General features: G+C 36.1%; 1 protein-coding gene across 1 annotated transcript in view; it reads right to left on the reverse strand.

Moving 5' to 3' along the window:
• CMYA5 (cardiomyopathy associated 5) overlaps positions 1-15,928 on the reverse strand; it is an 87,912-nt gene that overhangs the window by 54,511 nt on the left and 17,473 nt on the right. The gene's annotated exons all lie outside the window — the stretch shown is intronic.

Raw genomic sequence — 15,928 nt, forward strand, 5'->3', positions numbered from 1 at the left:
CTACTTTACTAAAATTTTCCATCATCCCATTCCTTACTCAAAAAATCTCAGTAAATTCCTCATACCTGTGGGAAAAAAGTTCAAAATACTTAACTTTCTGATCCCTAGTTGACCTTATTTCCAAGCAACCACTTTCACCCTATTCCTACCTTGTACATTTCTGTTTTAACTATGTAATTCACGGCCCAGTAAATATATCATGTGGACTTTGGATCACAGCCATACGAAGAAAATATAGAGACATCCCAAAAACAGCCTACAGGCTGCACATTTCCTCATTTGTAAACCAGGGATCATAACAGAACCTAGCTCTCTGCATTGCTATGAGGATTAAATTAGTTAATACACATGAAGTGCTCAGAAAACGTGCCTGGCATATAGTGTTCACTAAATACTATTTGTAATCAAGCTTCCACACATCTTTGGATTAGAGACCAAAGGAACCTGGGCGTGGCCATTTTCAACTGGTGCCAGTGAAAAGGTGGTCCCCTTAGACTGCTCTCCTATGCCCTCAAGAGACAGCTGGCTTTTGCTGCCTCTTCAATTGCCATTGAGCCTGTCTCAGACTCTGCAGTACTCTTCTCTGAAATTGTCTTATACCTCTTCCTCTTAGGTGTTCATGCTGTTCCTGCCTTTACAATTCTTACCCTCCACGTCACTCCAACTTTTCTGCGTATCTAAATTCTATCTCCTTTTCAAGGCTTAGTTTAAATACTTCCAGTGTTACCATTCCTGATCAATTCAGCAACCATGTTTGCCATTACTTCATAAGCATTAAGTTGAAGATTAAAACTCCAAGGGCTATATCTGTCTACGAATATAGCTACAATTTGCAATAAACACAAACTACTGACTGGAGTATACCTTTCTACAACAATAAAAATAAAAATGAAAAGCTTCCTATGCTAAAAAACCCATGAAGTATAAGTACTAAATTAAGTATTTTTATAAGTATTAATATATAAATATATATGTATTAATTATTAACTTTTTGAAAACATACACAGAATTTAGGTCTCTTACTAATAATTTTTAATCATCAATCACTGCTTATGTCACTGGTTCTCAACTCTGGACATATTTCAGAATCGCCAGTAGGAAACTTTTTAAAAATACTGATGCTATCCCATACTTCTCCCCACAGAGACTCTGATTTAACCATACTAGCGAAGCTTTGCTGTGTCTCTGTTTTAAAAGCTTCCAAGTGACTCCAATCTAAAGCAGAGTTGAAAATCACTGGCCTAAACAATCCTAACTATGAAATTTAAGTAGTATATGCCTTTCTCGCTTACTTCAAATGCTTCCCAGTTAGATTAGGCTGAGCGCCAAGACCATAAATCCTTGTAGCTACATTCTACTCCCCTTTCTTAAGTCTCAGAGTTTCCCCAACAGTCTGCTGCAAAGAGCTTATGGACCACTGAGATCTTGATTTCGTTAACTTTCACCACAGCCGGGGAAAGCCTAGGGCAGCCAGAACCCCCACCCAGATGGTCTTCAACAGCAAGCAGCCTCATCCATTTATCCCAGGGTACTATAAGTAATTTCACTTCCTATACATGCCATGAGTGCAAAGGGCTGGAAAGCAGTGGGAAGAACTAGTTTCTCCATTTCCTTGGCAACTCTACTCTCACTTATTTGCTTTGGTATTAAACCACTGAACTTAATTAGGAATTAATACTCTGTCTTGGTTCTAGATTGAATCTTATTTTAAAATGTTTTTCAAGCTATTTACATACTTAATTAAAGTTATTCCTCAGAATTTTCAATTCCTTCTATTCCTTCTCCCTTTTGTTTATTTAAGAGAAGCAGGATGAAATTAAAAATTAAGGTTATGACATGCATCTGGGAAGTCAGCATTTTGAATGCCCATGATTGTAGTAGCATTATAAAAGCAATTATAAATTCAATTTAGAGTTAATTATTGATTGTAAATTTAATGTACTCACCCAGAGAAGTTTTCATTACTAGCTAGAATGAGTTTGTGAGTGCTTAGCAGAATACCCAAATGGTGATCATAAGAAGATAGAGCCCTATTGAGGTGGAGTCATTCAGTTGTTTGTTTATTCATTTACTCATTCATTTCTTCAATAAATAAACCTTTATTGGGCTTAAATACTAGGAATACAAATATAAAGACACAGAACCTTCTCTCAAGAAATTAAAAATCTAATAGGGAGACAGAACTGAACACTTTAACACAGTATGATTAGTACTATTCTAGAAGACAAGCAAGATACAGCGACAATGTAAAGAAAAGAAGATTTCACAGAGGAAAGATACTTGAGTTGGATTTTGAAGAATAAATAGGAGTTTGCCAAATGGATGAGGAGTGGAGGTGGTGTGAGGATGGAGAGGTTATTCCAGGAAAATGTCACAGAATATGCAAAATGTACATATGAATAAATCAGCCTGGCTCACTGAAAAACCCAAAGTATTTTGGGATGTCTGGATTTTTGGAGAGAAGCAAAGGAATAGAAGAATGACAGAGCCAACAGGAATCAGAGAATAACTATATTAGCATGTGTAAAACCACAGCCCAAGTATTCACATTACACTCAGTCTAAAAAAATAATTTCCCTTAATAGAAGAGAAATGGTCTGCATAGAGTTCAGAAATATATTTCTTATTCAGGAACACAAGTGTTCTCATCTATGCAAAGATGTATACATCAGCTTCTCACAGTTAATGGATATTGGCTATGAACATCATCTCATTCATTCTCCTCTGATTCTCACAGAGCAAACCTCTCATCATTACTTGGCTTCCCATGTAGAAGACAGAAACATCTTAATAACCTCTGTATGTAGCTCAATTTCTGGCCCCTTTCAGAGTTGAGCAAGGAGAAGGTTTAGCAGGTCTGAGTTAGATCAGGAAAAAATAGATTGATACCAGAGCTGAGAGCCAAAGACAACTCCTTCCTTTTGAGGATAACCTTTATCTGATTAAGGACATTTCCTTCTATTCCTATTTGCTGAGAGAGTTTTTAAAATAAATGAATGTATGTTAAATTTTATTAAACATTTTTTATACAACTATGGTGATGACCATATCCTTTATTCTGTTAATGTGAATTACAATGATTGATTTCCAGATGTCAAACCAACCTTGAATTCCTGAAACGACCTCAAGTGGTTGCAATGTATTATACTTTTTATATAATGTTGGATTTTGTTTACTAATACTTTGTTTAGGAATTTTGCTCCTGTGTTCATGAATAATTGGCCTGTAATCTCTTTTCTTACAATGTGTTTATCAGATTTCATCATTTGCTACCTTAAAAAACAAATTGGGAAATGTTCTCTTTTTCCCCATTCTCTGGAAGAATTTATGGAAGATGGTATTATTTCTGTCTCAAGCGATTGGTAGACTTTATTGGTGTTGTCATCAGGACCTGGAGTCTTCTTTGGAGTAACATTTTTAATTAGTAATTTAGGAATTATTTATTTAATAGTTATGCATCTACCTGGAATTTCTATTTCTTTTTGTGTCCAATTTGGTATGTTGTATTTTTGTAAGAATTGGCCTATTTAACCTAAATTTTAAACATCATTAGATTGAGGCACCTGGGTGGCTCAAGTTGGTTAAGTGTCTGACTCTTAAGTTTGGTTCAGGTCATGATCTCAGGGTTGTGAGATCAAGCCCCACATCAGGCTCCGTGTTGGGTGTGGAGCCTGCTTAAGATTCCCTCTCTCCCTCTCCTTGTGCCCTTTGCCCCTCCCTCTCCCTCTCAAAAAAAAAAAAAAGTCATTGGATTAAGATTATTCATAATACCCTTTCAGAATCTTTTAAATTTTTGTAAGACCTAAAATGCTATTTTTTTCATTATTGATATTGGGTTTTTGTATCTTCTTCTTTTTTTTTTTTTTCCATATGAACAGCCAGAGGTTATCATTTGGTAATCTTATCAAATAAAGTTTGGCTTTATTGATGTTTCCTATCTCATAAATGTCTGCTTTTTATTATTTCCTTTGTCCAGGTTTCTTTGAGTTTAACAATTATTTTTCTACCTTCTTGAGATAGATTCTTACATAATTTCCACCTTCCTCTTTTCTAATGTATTAATTTAAGGCTATGCATTCCTCCTTCAGAAAAGATTTTGATGTATCACATAAAAGTCTGTGTATACAGTATGTATTTCTCAATTTCAAAATACAAGGGGATTTCCTAAGTATTTTTTTGTTAGTGCTTTCTAGTTTAATTGCACTGTTGTCAAAGAATTTATTTTATATTGTTATACTTTGAAATTTGTTGAGATTCGTTTTATGGCTATTGGGCCAAATTTTGGGGTGGGGGTTTATTTTTAATATTTATGTGTTCTTGTAAAACACATATGTCCTGCAGTCTTTCAGCAGCATTCTATATATGCCAAATAAGTCTGACTTATTAGTTATCTTATTCAAATTTTTGTTTATCTTTACTAACATGTTTTGTCTGCTTTTTTCTATCAGCACCTGAGAGCAATCTGTTCAAATATCATATTATAATTATAAATTTGTCTCTCTTTGTAGTCTATTAATGCCTGATTTACATATTTTGAAGCCATGTGATTAGGTACAAGTAAATTTAGAATAGTTATCTTTTTGGGAATATTAACTTTTATTCATAATGAAATGTCCTTTTTTTCTGTGAATAATGATTTTTGCCTATATATGCTTTGATATTAATAAAGTTGTACTTTGATATTAATTAAACTATGCCAGATTGGTTTTGATTAATGCTTGCATGCTATATCTTTTTGCAATTTTACTTTTAGCCTGTCTGTATCTTTATCCTTATGTTTTAAATGTGTCTCTTATAAGTGACTGAAGGATTTTTTAAATCAACTCTGATAATTTAAGTGGAGCACTTAGTTCAATCAAACTTAATATAATTACCAATATAATTATTATATATTTGGGGTTAAGTCTTCTATCTTTGCTTTCTATCTGTAGTACTTTTTCTATGTTCCTTTTTCTCTTCTTTCTTGCCTAATTTCTGATTGAATATTTATTATTATTTCATTTCCCCTGTCTATCAGGTTGGCAGTTACATTTTACTATTCTTTTAGTGATTATGCTAGAGATTACAATATGCATCTTTGATTCATTAATGTCTAACACAAATTGGTATTTTTATTTTTTCCAAGACAACACAAAGACCACTTTAATTTCAATTTACATGTTACTGTAATTATATTTTAATTCTATAAATATTTTTAAATCCCATGGACATAACTTTATTACTATTTTGAACTGTCAATGTTCACTTAGATTTACCTAGGTACTGAATCTTTTTATTGTGTTTTATTCCTTCTTGCATCTTCAACATTCCATCTGGAATCACTTTCCTCCTCCCTGAAGGATTCCATTTAGTATTTCCTTTAGTGAGAATCTGGTGGTGATAAAATCTCTCTACTCTTTTTTTAAAAAGTCTTTTACACTTCCATTCTTGAAGAATATTTTTTCAGGGTACAAAATTCTAGATTGGCAGATATTTTCTCTCAATACTTTAAAAATATCATTCCACTGTCTTCTATCTTCCATTGTTTCATTGATAAATCAACTGTTAGTGTAATGTTGCTTTTCTGAAGGTATTCTGGATAATTTCTCCCCACCACCACCCAGCTATTTTTAGAATCTTGTTGTTGTTTTTAGTTTTCAGAAGTTTTATTATCATGTGCTTAGGAGTCTTATCCTGTTTGGCATTTGTATGGCTTCTTAAAGACACTGATGTCTTTCATCATCTTTGAAAAATTCTCAGCCATATTCTGTCCAAATATTGCTTCTGTCCCTTGTCCCTCTTCCCTTTTCCTGAAATTTCAATTTTTCATAAATTAAAAATTTTCACCATGCCTTATCTGTGCTTCATTTTCATGTTTCTTTCTGTCATTCAGTACATTTACTCTCTCTTCAGGTGTGTCTAAACCACTACTACAACCATCAAATGTGTCATTGTTATTGTATTCTTCAGTACTCATATTTCCATTCTTTTCGTTGTTTCCAGTCCTCTGACAAAGTTCTCAATCTTGTCTTTTGTTTTCATGTACCCCTCTCCCTATAAATAAGTTCAGCATTACATAAGCATCACCCTCCTCCAGGAGCCCTACTCTTTCTATAGCAATCCAGCTATGCCCTGAATAAGTAAGACTCTGTGGGATGAGAGCTTGAAGGATTCATGTGCTCTGCTACTTCTCCATTTCTAAATTTCCCCCAATAAACCGTAATTTGTATTTTCATTGTGTGACATACATACCCTTTTGTATAGTGAGGAGAGGTTATGATAGCCCCTGAATGGTGTTTTGGTATCCTTGCTGATATTTTTATATCCCACTATTGACATATTTTCTAAATTTATTTTTTGTGTGTGAATTGTATAGTATAAATCAGTTCTCAAGAGATGAATTTTATTAAATGTGCTGGAAAAATTCAACCTCTTTAGTTCTAAAATGAAGGATAAGGTCCTGGAATATGCCCATATCAAAAAAAAAACCTCTTGTGTTTACAATTTAGCAGTGATCATCCTCCTTTCATACACCCTATCTCTTTCCATTTCACTTTAGCTGAAACAGAGACTAGTAACTTACTGAAAATTAAATTATTGGTTATGAATGGAAAGAGCTTTGTGGTTTTATAATATTTTTCATTTTACAAGGGAGAAAACCAAAGGAAGGGAATACACATATATCTAAATTGAAATTTTTAAAGAGAAAAATGGCTAACCATCAAAGTAGAGCTACCAAAATAATGATTTCCCTTATCCCATCATCATCTTTAACTGGTACTCTCATTTTTACTTAAAGAAAAAAGAGCCATACATCTGAAGAGGTGAAACAGGTCCTCAAACTTTGTATCTGAAGGCTAAGACAATTATTTTTTATTTCTATTGGGCTCAAGATTAATATTCTAGGAATGAACAGTCCCTTCTATTGACCAACAATAAAAGTGACATTCCTTACAGGAATATCATTATGAGGAATACCTTAGATTTTCATGATGACTATTCCACTCTCAAGCAATCACAGTGCGCTAATAGTGTATCAAATGAAAAAATGTAATGGATAGGATTTTTTTCCTACTGTATCTTTTAAAGTGCATTAAGTTTCAACTGTTATAACACAATAATAAAGTTACATTTGATCTTGTACATATTGCAAACTTTGAAAAACATGTTTTTAAAGTATAAAATATCAAGCAAGCTTGTAATCTTACAATACAAATTGTTAGTATTTTATGTGGGCCTTAAAAAAAAAAGAACCGAGAGTTCTTAAAAACATAATAACTAATTCTACTAATACCCATGTCCTAAGCAGAAAATGCATTGCTGAACAAAAGTAATGTAAAATAGCTTAGGTTAAGAGGAGCTTATAAGCTATTAGGCAGTTAAGGGGAAAAAGTGCATGAATCCATGAATGAAAAAATAGTTATAGAGGTTCATCATGCCCTAATATAAAGTCCTCCTTTTGTAGGTATACTAAAGACCACTCGAGTTCATTATGGATGAGAAGAATAAGTACCTTATTTTCACAATGACCAGACATTTCGTAAGTGTGGAAGTTAGGGCTCTGTACTACCTGAAACCTATTTATCTTTCTACCTTTACCTTCTACTCTTCTTCTTCATGAACCCTGTGCTCCAGCCAAACATCAACCTTATGCCTCAGGGCTTTGCTTACATCCTTCTTTTTACTTGGAATGAATCATCTCTGTACATCCTAACTTTACACTTTTCAGAGACCAGCTCATTATATCAACTTCTCTATGCACCTGTCAATGATTCTCTGAGCCAAAAGTAATTTTCCTCCTCTGAACTTCTGGAATCTTCAGGTAATTTTCTATGGCATTTATCATTGTACGTTAGAGTTATTTTTACATATATCTTAGCTGCTCTACAAGGTTATAAACTACCTATGTGGAATCATGTCTTTTAGTGGTTCATTTACGAGCTCTTCTCCTGTGAAGTCTTTCCAGAACATTCACCTTTGTTTTCAGAAAAACAACTCTTCCACTTTTGCATTCAGTTCATCAGCTTCAGTAATATTTAATCAAATCATGTAATAACAATAGCAAGTACAACTAGTATTAAAAGGTTTGGGGGTGCCTGGGTGGTTCAGTTGGTTAAGTGTCCGACTCTTGACCTTAGCTTAGGTCTTGATCTCAGGGTCATGAGTTCAAGCCCCACATTGGGCTTAACACTGGGCATGGAGCCTACTTATAAATGAATGAATGAATGAATGAAATTAAATAGAAAGAAAGAAAGAAAGAAAGAAAGAAAGAGAGAGAGAGAGAGAGAGAGAGAGAGAGAGGGAGGGAGGGAGGGAGGGAGGGAGGAAGAGAAGTTTGGGAGTAGTTACAACTGACCCTTGGTAAAAATGTTACTCAAAGGGGATGGGGTAACCGGGTGATGGGTATTAAGAAGGGCACGTGTTGTGATGAGCACGGGGTGTTATACACAACTAACGAATCACTGAACACCACATCAAAAATTAATGATGTACTAAATGTTGGCTAATTGAACATAATAATAAAAAATGATGAGTATTATTAGAGAGTAGCTTGCTACAAGGAATAGTTAGCTTGCCTCGGGCATCAGCCTGTTTTAAGGAGAATATGGGATCTTTGGTTATTCTAGCCAATTACGTTTAGTGGAAAGTAGTTAAAAGAGTTGATATTACTTTTTCTGTATATTACTAATCTCCATTTATACCCATGGAATTTCTGTTTCAGATGAATTTCAAAACTGTAAAATTTCTTCAATTATTATTGACTTTCAGCTGATTTCAAATTGAAGCCCAAAGTCCAGATTCACTCATTCAACAAGTATTTACGGAGCTCCAATTATGTAGTAGGCACTGTGTTAGGCATGATATTTTTACAGCAAGATAACCATTTGGTGTAAATTTTCTAAAAGATCTTTATAGTTTGCTTCAAATTAACCAATTTGGTCTGAGCTATAGATTTATGGTAGAACTATAAATTAATTTTTCCTTATTTTATTCTTCTGAAATCTAAGAATGTATTTGGATGTTGCTACTGGAGGCAGCTCCACAGTAAAGTGAATTAAGTGCTTGCCTAAGCCCTCATCTCTACGAGAGTGTTGCCAGATATAACGAAGATTCTCCCAGCCTAGTCTCAGAACACTCGGGTGGGTGGGAACATTTTTCTGCTCATCTATACAAGGGAGCATGAATACACTGTGCAATATAAAGATTCACATCTTTTTAGATTTTTTTTAAAGGAGTTTTTTTTTTAATCTGTAAAATCTCATAAAATACATGACAGCAATTTCTTTCAATTATTAACTGAGACACTAATTGCTCATTCCAGGTATTTCTTTCCATGTGGAAGGACATCTATTAGTGTAACACTCCTTCCTGGCTTAGCTTCCCACTATCACTGTTTCCTATTTTACTCTGTTCCTTGTGCTGTTCAGTAGATAGAACAGGCCCTCCTGTGGAGAGGCCTGTACTTCTTCAGTATTCATGACTGGGTATATAAGTCTGTTTATTTCTGAGATTTGGTATTAGAAAACACATTGTTATCCTACCTCTAAGCCACATTCTTTGATACTATCAGCTTTATTAGTAATAAAGTTGACATTTTGATCCCTATTTACCATTCCTCTGATTTATTTATCAGTTGTCTCAGAATTTAGGCAGGGAGAAGAGGGTGTTGTGTAATAATCTACTTGTCAAAGCTCAATATACACAAATGACCACAAGTACAGCTGTTGGCAAAGCCTAAAGGACAACACTTGAGAGCAAGGACAGATATGATAGCTAACCTACGTGCTTGTGAGTATCCACCATAAACTGATATGTGGACTAATCAGACCAAGAGAAATCTGCCAGTCAGAATTCAGTAATGTCCTGTTCACATACAGGTTTCTTTCACAAGCACACAGACCTGTGCACAGTTTTATTTGCACTGGTTTTCATAACTCCAGAACTACAATGGTTGACATGATGCATTATAAGCAACATAGACCCATATTAAAAATGCATTACCCATGGTCAGTGATAAATAATATTATATCCTTGACAAAAATGTTCATGAGCTGGAAAGAATAAGGGTTGACAATTTGAGTCAGATTTTGCAAAAAAGATAAAAGTTGGCATACTTCAATGGCTCAGGCTACTTTAGCCTCAGGTCATGCCAACTCAGGCTGGTCCTGCAGTGATCTGCTGACAGAAGGAAGGAAGCCTGGATTCTTGTGCTTGCTCAGACACTCACTCAGTGTCTGGTTTTTCTGCATGTAAACAAAACAAAGTTCCTGCTCTTGTGCTGCTTAAATTCTAGTAGAGGGGAAGACAGAGAAAAAACAAAGCAAACATATAAATGTTTGGTAGCAGTAAGTGCTAGGAATAAAATAAAACTGAATAAGTGGGATTAAGGTCAATGGTTTGAGTTGGGGTGCTCTATGGTACAGGGTGGTCAAGGAAAAGCTCTCAGGTAAGAGACATTTGAGCAGAGATTTGGAAAGAGTGAGGGACTTATGCAAATACCAACAGAAAGAGCAGAGCAAACAACAAATACTAACATCGCTCAGATGAGACTGCTTGGCAAACACACACAGCAAAGATGGGATGATGAAGCAGGGCAAGGGAGGGAGAGAAAAACAAGAGGTGAGGCCAGAAGAGTAACTGGGAGCCTGTTCACCGGGGCAACGAGGCCATGAGAAGTATTTGGACTTCACTCTGAATGAGACAGTAAGCCATTGGACTGTCAGCCCTGCCATCTTCTAGTCACTCAGAGATGGGCAGCTACTCAGACTAAGCTTGCTGGCCCATCTACCATCCTGCCCTACCCCAATCAGGAATTCAAATCTTAAGAAGCATCATTGGACAGCTGAAAATCCATGGTACCCAGGACAGATAATCAGACTTGTTCCTTGGACCCCACCGAGCACTCCCCTGATTCTTGCCCAGTTCCTTGGTCTACCATTTGTTCTGTGAGCTTTTCAAAGTTCTAATAGATTCCATTCTCTATTTTATATAGAGAGAGTTGTTTCTTTGCTCGCTATCGGAGATGGCTAGCTTATCACCAAGCTTGTTTCTCTTCTTTCTGGGTTTACAGATAGTCTATGCTTCCCGGCCTCCTTTGAGTTAGGTGTGGCCAGATGGTAGCCAAGTGACAGAGTTCTAGCCAATGGAAAGTGAACACTAGTAACATATGCCATTCCTACATAAGGATCATTAAAGCCTCCCACATGTGACCCTCTCTACTTTTTCCCATGCACCGTTTGAAGGACGGCAACCTTAAATGCCACATAATGGAAAGGGCAAAGCCGCAACAGGGAAGATGCCTCAGTCCCTGAGTCACTACTTGGAGGAGAGCTGCCCAACCAGAAAAACTTGCATCGGACTTTTAAGCAAGCTCAAGAGAAACTTTTATTATGATAATTCACCAAGATTTGGTTTGTTACACAGCAGCTAGTGTTATCTTATCTGATACAAATCTAACTACATGTTTCAGTCATCCTGAAACATCTCACTCCAACATTAAACATCTGTACTACTTGGCATAGAAAACACTTCTTTTATTTTACATACATATATATATATATATATATATATATATATATATATATATATATTTTAAGATTTTATTTATTTATTCGACAGAGATAGAGACAGCCAGCGAGAGAGGGAACACAAGCAGGGGGAGTGGGAGAGGAAGAAGCAGGCTCATAGCAGAAGAGCCTGATGTGGGGCTCGATCCCATAACGCCAGGATCACGCCCTGAGCCAAAGGCAGACGCTTAACCACTGTGCCACCCAGGCGCCCCTACATATATATATTTTTTTTGATGATACAAGTAAATGAAAACATTCTTGTAAAATATTAATCTAACATTTATAAGCTTCCCTTAACTACCGCAACTACTATTTCAGTCCCATAATCAGAGCTAACCCAGTTAATCGATAATATTTTGCAAATTAAAAAACAAAACTGAGCCTGGCAAAATAAATAATAGGAAATCCGTTTTCAAATTCTATCAAGTACTCATAATGTGGAAAGTAATGAGAACACTAAGAGGAATAACACAGTGCCTGTCTTCTAGGAACACCAACCCTAGCATGTTGATATATCAACAGAGATCATTAAAATACAGTTGACACATGTGATAACAGAAAGAACGTGCAAAAGCCATCAAGCATGGATGTACAGAGAAGGAAATTTTTTAACTTTGGAGTAGATTGGGGCAGACTGTGTGAATATATGTGAGAGGAGGGGTCTGGAATATAATCATAGAATAGAAAAGGCTGATACAAGGTTTTGTAAAATAAAAATGAGTTTCCCAGGAAGACCAGGTTAGGGATGGTTGTGGACAAGTCAAGTAAAAGGAACAAGTACATAAGGAGGGAGTTGTGAAGCCAGAGGCTCTGTCTGGGTGTGCAAAGTCTAATTTTGAAAATTGAAAGACCCAGTGGCATATATGTTAGTATTATTTAGATGCTTCCAAATGCCACTGCAACCTCCAAGTAGATTGGAAAATACCCATCACTCAGGGCTTTAGACAGTCCTGGTGATTAGTTCATGATGAGCTACACACAGGCTTGAGGTAACTCAGGTCACTGAGTGCCTGAGACATGTGCTTGACCTTTCAACCAGGAGTAGATGAAGAAGTGATTCATTTGCAAGTACAAGGTTTCAAAATAGTGACTATCTTTCTTCTTTCTGACTCCCACCCCTTCCCAACCAAAATATTATATGTGGGCCATAAGCATAAATTTCTCCATTTACTTCAAGTAGGAAATGTCTACCTAGCAGTGGATAAAGGTGTTACATGACCCATCAGGACTCTGGAATTATAGGAGCCATTTAGCTCCCCAGAGTTAAAAAGAGTAGTTTGGGTTTCAGAGTGAGCAACCAATTTATAAATACTTGGGAGGAGGTGCCTTGGTGGCTCAGTTGGTTGAGCCTCCAACTCTTGATTTTGGCTTGTGTGGGTCATCTTGGGGTCTTGGGGTCTTGGGGTCATGATATTGACCCCTGCATGGGCACTGTGCTAGGCATGGAGCCTGCTTGAGATTTTCTCTCTCCCTCTTCCTGTGCTCCCCACTCCCAGCTCGTGCACATTCACTCTCTCTTGCAAAAATAATAATAATAAAACAATAAATAAATACATACATACATACATGTATGCATCCTTAGGAGATATTTATCTATTCAGGGCCTGGCCAAGAGTTGGGGGCCATGATTCAATTACATGAACTGCAGGCAAATGTCTGAATCCACCAGAGAGAAGTATAAAATCTCATCCACCAAATTCTCCACTATTAAAGAAAACTAAGCACAGAAAGGTACCAAGTCTAGAGAACCAAAATAAAGGAACTATGGTGTGACAGGGCTGGTTCATAGCTTAGTGACTACTTCAGACCAAAACATGGGCAAAGCAGTTATTTGTGGCCTTGGGAGTTCCTCAACAGGGGCACTATTGACATCTGGGGCTACATAAATTTTTTGTCATGGGTGGGGAGAGGCAGTCCTGTGTGCTAAGAATGTTTAATAGTATCGTGGGCCTCTTTCCACCAGATGCTAACAGTACTTGGGCCCCAGACCAAAAATGTCTTCAGAATTATACTAGCTGAGAACAACTGGTATAGAAAGACCCAAGAATGAGGGGAAAAAAACAATCAACCACAGGCAACATTAACCTTGGCTGAACATGTAAATGAAAAACCATGGAGGATAAGAACATTTGTGTTCTGGGATTCCTAGATGAGGACTTAAACACAGGCTTAGCTCTTTAGCACTGGAATTCTTCAACAGCTACTGAGTATTAGCGCAGAACAGAAACTGTGCCCCACCAGCCACTGCTGTCAAATTCCTGTGAAGGTTGAGGCGTGGTTACCAAGAGACAGAGCACTTCATCTGAAGAGAATGTGTCAGGCTGGGATCTTTTTAAAATAAATCAGTGAGTCAGGATAGACTTCTCCCCTGCTGTTCCACTGACTTTTTTTTTTATATATATACTACAATTATACCTCCATAAAAGCGTGGAGGATAAGGACTAATTGTTCCAAAAAGTAGGAAAAATTTGATTGGTTTTTCTCATTTCGTTAGTGACCCACAAGTAATTTTTCTTAGGTTTGCAACAAAGAAAGAGCCCTTATGTTGTGGCCTTGAAAATAACAGTAATACATTTAAAGATAAAACCCAGCTCCTCTATTAGCTTCCATTCTCTCCTATGAAATGAGGGTTTGTCCATATGCCTAGTATAGTATATGGCAACGTTTTTCTTTTCTCTGTCACTTTTTAAAAGAAACACACACACACACACACCAAGACCTCACTCGAGCAGATGCTTCTGAGCTGAGCGGGGATGGGTGAGAAACTTCTGCCCCTGACGTTTCCAGAGAGAGGGCCTTCCACCTGTACCAGCAGAGAGGCTGGAGGGGATCGGGGGTTGGCTCTCCTGGGCCTGTCTGGATGAACCTCACAGAGATACCATGGCCGCACCATGAGATCACCCTCTACCTAGCTGATGATCCCCTCACCGGGTCCAAACACCATTGCTAGAAAAAAACATTTTACCTACAACATAATGCAGACAGTAAAAGCAACATCATAAAAGGAAGTCTTTCAAATTCCAGAGAGAAAAAGAGACAAAGAGATTAAATAAAATTAATATACTAGGAATAATTTGCCAGTAGCTTGCTCTAGTCTTTTTGTTTCTGACTGTAAAATCTTAAAATTGGAAGTCAGCAAAAAATAGATTCAATAGGTTAATTTGCTTTTATGAGGTACCATGTTGGGATAAATAGGATTAATGTAAAACTCTGTATTCCCCAAACCATTTTTATAAGACTTCAAAGCACTTAGACATCTTTAGCAGTTCTAAAAATTAAGATGAAATTCCCATAAGATTCTTTTATTCATCACCCACAAATGAGAAAGACAGAAAAGTCCAGAAAAAAAAAAATATATATATATATGAGATCTAGTACAGTGTTTTAAAAAGCATAATAAAGGCAACACTTGCTAATACTTTTCTCCCTATTCCTCATTTGAATTCAGGTGAAAAGTCAAAAAATTTTTTAAAGATTTGTTTATTTATCTGAGAGAAAGAAAGAGAGAAAGCAGAGGAAGGGGCAGAGTTAGAGGGAGCAGACTCCCTGCTGAAACGTGGGACTGAGTCCCACGACCCTGAGATCATGATCTGAGCTGAAATCAAGAGTCAAGATTTTGATGTTCTTTCTTTAAAAATAAGAATTTTTCCTAATTGCCAATTATAAATTTCACTGGGGAAAATGTGGGAAAATAGAAAAGCACAAAAAAAATTAGAATTATCAGTAATCCCAACACTCAAAGATGACTACTTTTAATACACTGGTATATTTCTTTCATTCTTGTTCTATCCTGAGATGTTGTTTTTAAAAAAAAAATTTTTTACACAAATGGTATGTCTTATAATGTGCTTTTTAAATTTAAAAATATATTCTGAACTTTCTCCCATGCTATTATTCAGTTCCCACAGCTATTCTCAATGTTTTAGGTCTCAAAACTACTTTATACTCTTAAAAATTATTGAGGACTTCAAAAAGCTTTTGTTTATGTGGATTGTATTTTTTATTTTTATAGTATTAGCAATCAAAACAGAAATTTTAAAGTTTTTTATTAATTCATTTTAAAGTAATGTGGGATGCCTGCGTGGCTCAATCGGTTAAGCATCTACCTTCAGCTCAGGTCATGATCCCAGGGTCCTGGGATCAAGCCCTATATTGAGCTCCCTGCTCAGTGGGGAGTCTGCTACTCCCCCTGCTTGTGCTCTCTCTCTCTTCTGACAGATAAATAAATAAAATCTTTTTTAAAATGTTTAAATAAAGTAGTGCTTACATGTCAATATCAGTAACATATTTTACAAAATCTAATTCTATTTTCCAAAACAAACAAAAACATTTAGTAAGAAAAGTGATATTATTTTAGAGTTTTGCAAATACTTTTAATA

The sequence above is a fragment of the Ursus americanus genome, chromosome 5 (assembly GCF_024610735.1).
Source record: "Ursus americanus isolate L20-20 chromosome 5, mUrsAme1.1.p, whole genome shotgun sequence".
Lineage (NCBI taxonomy): Eukaryota > Metazoa > Chordata > Mammalia > Carnivora > Ursidae > Ursus > Ursus americanus.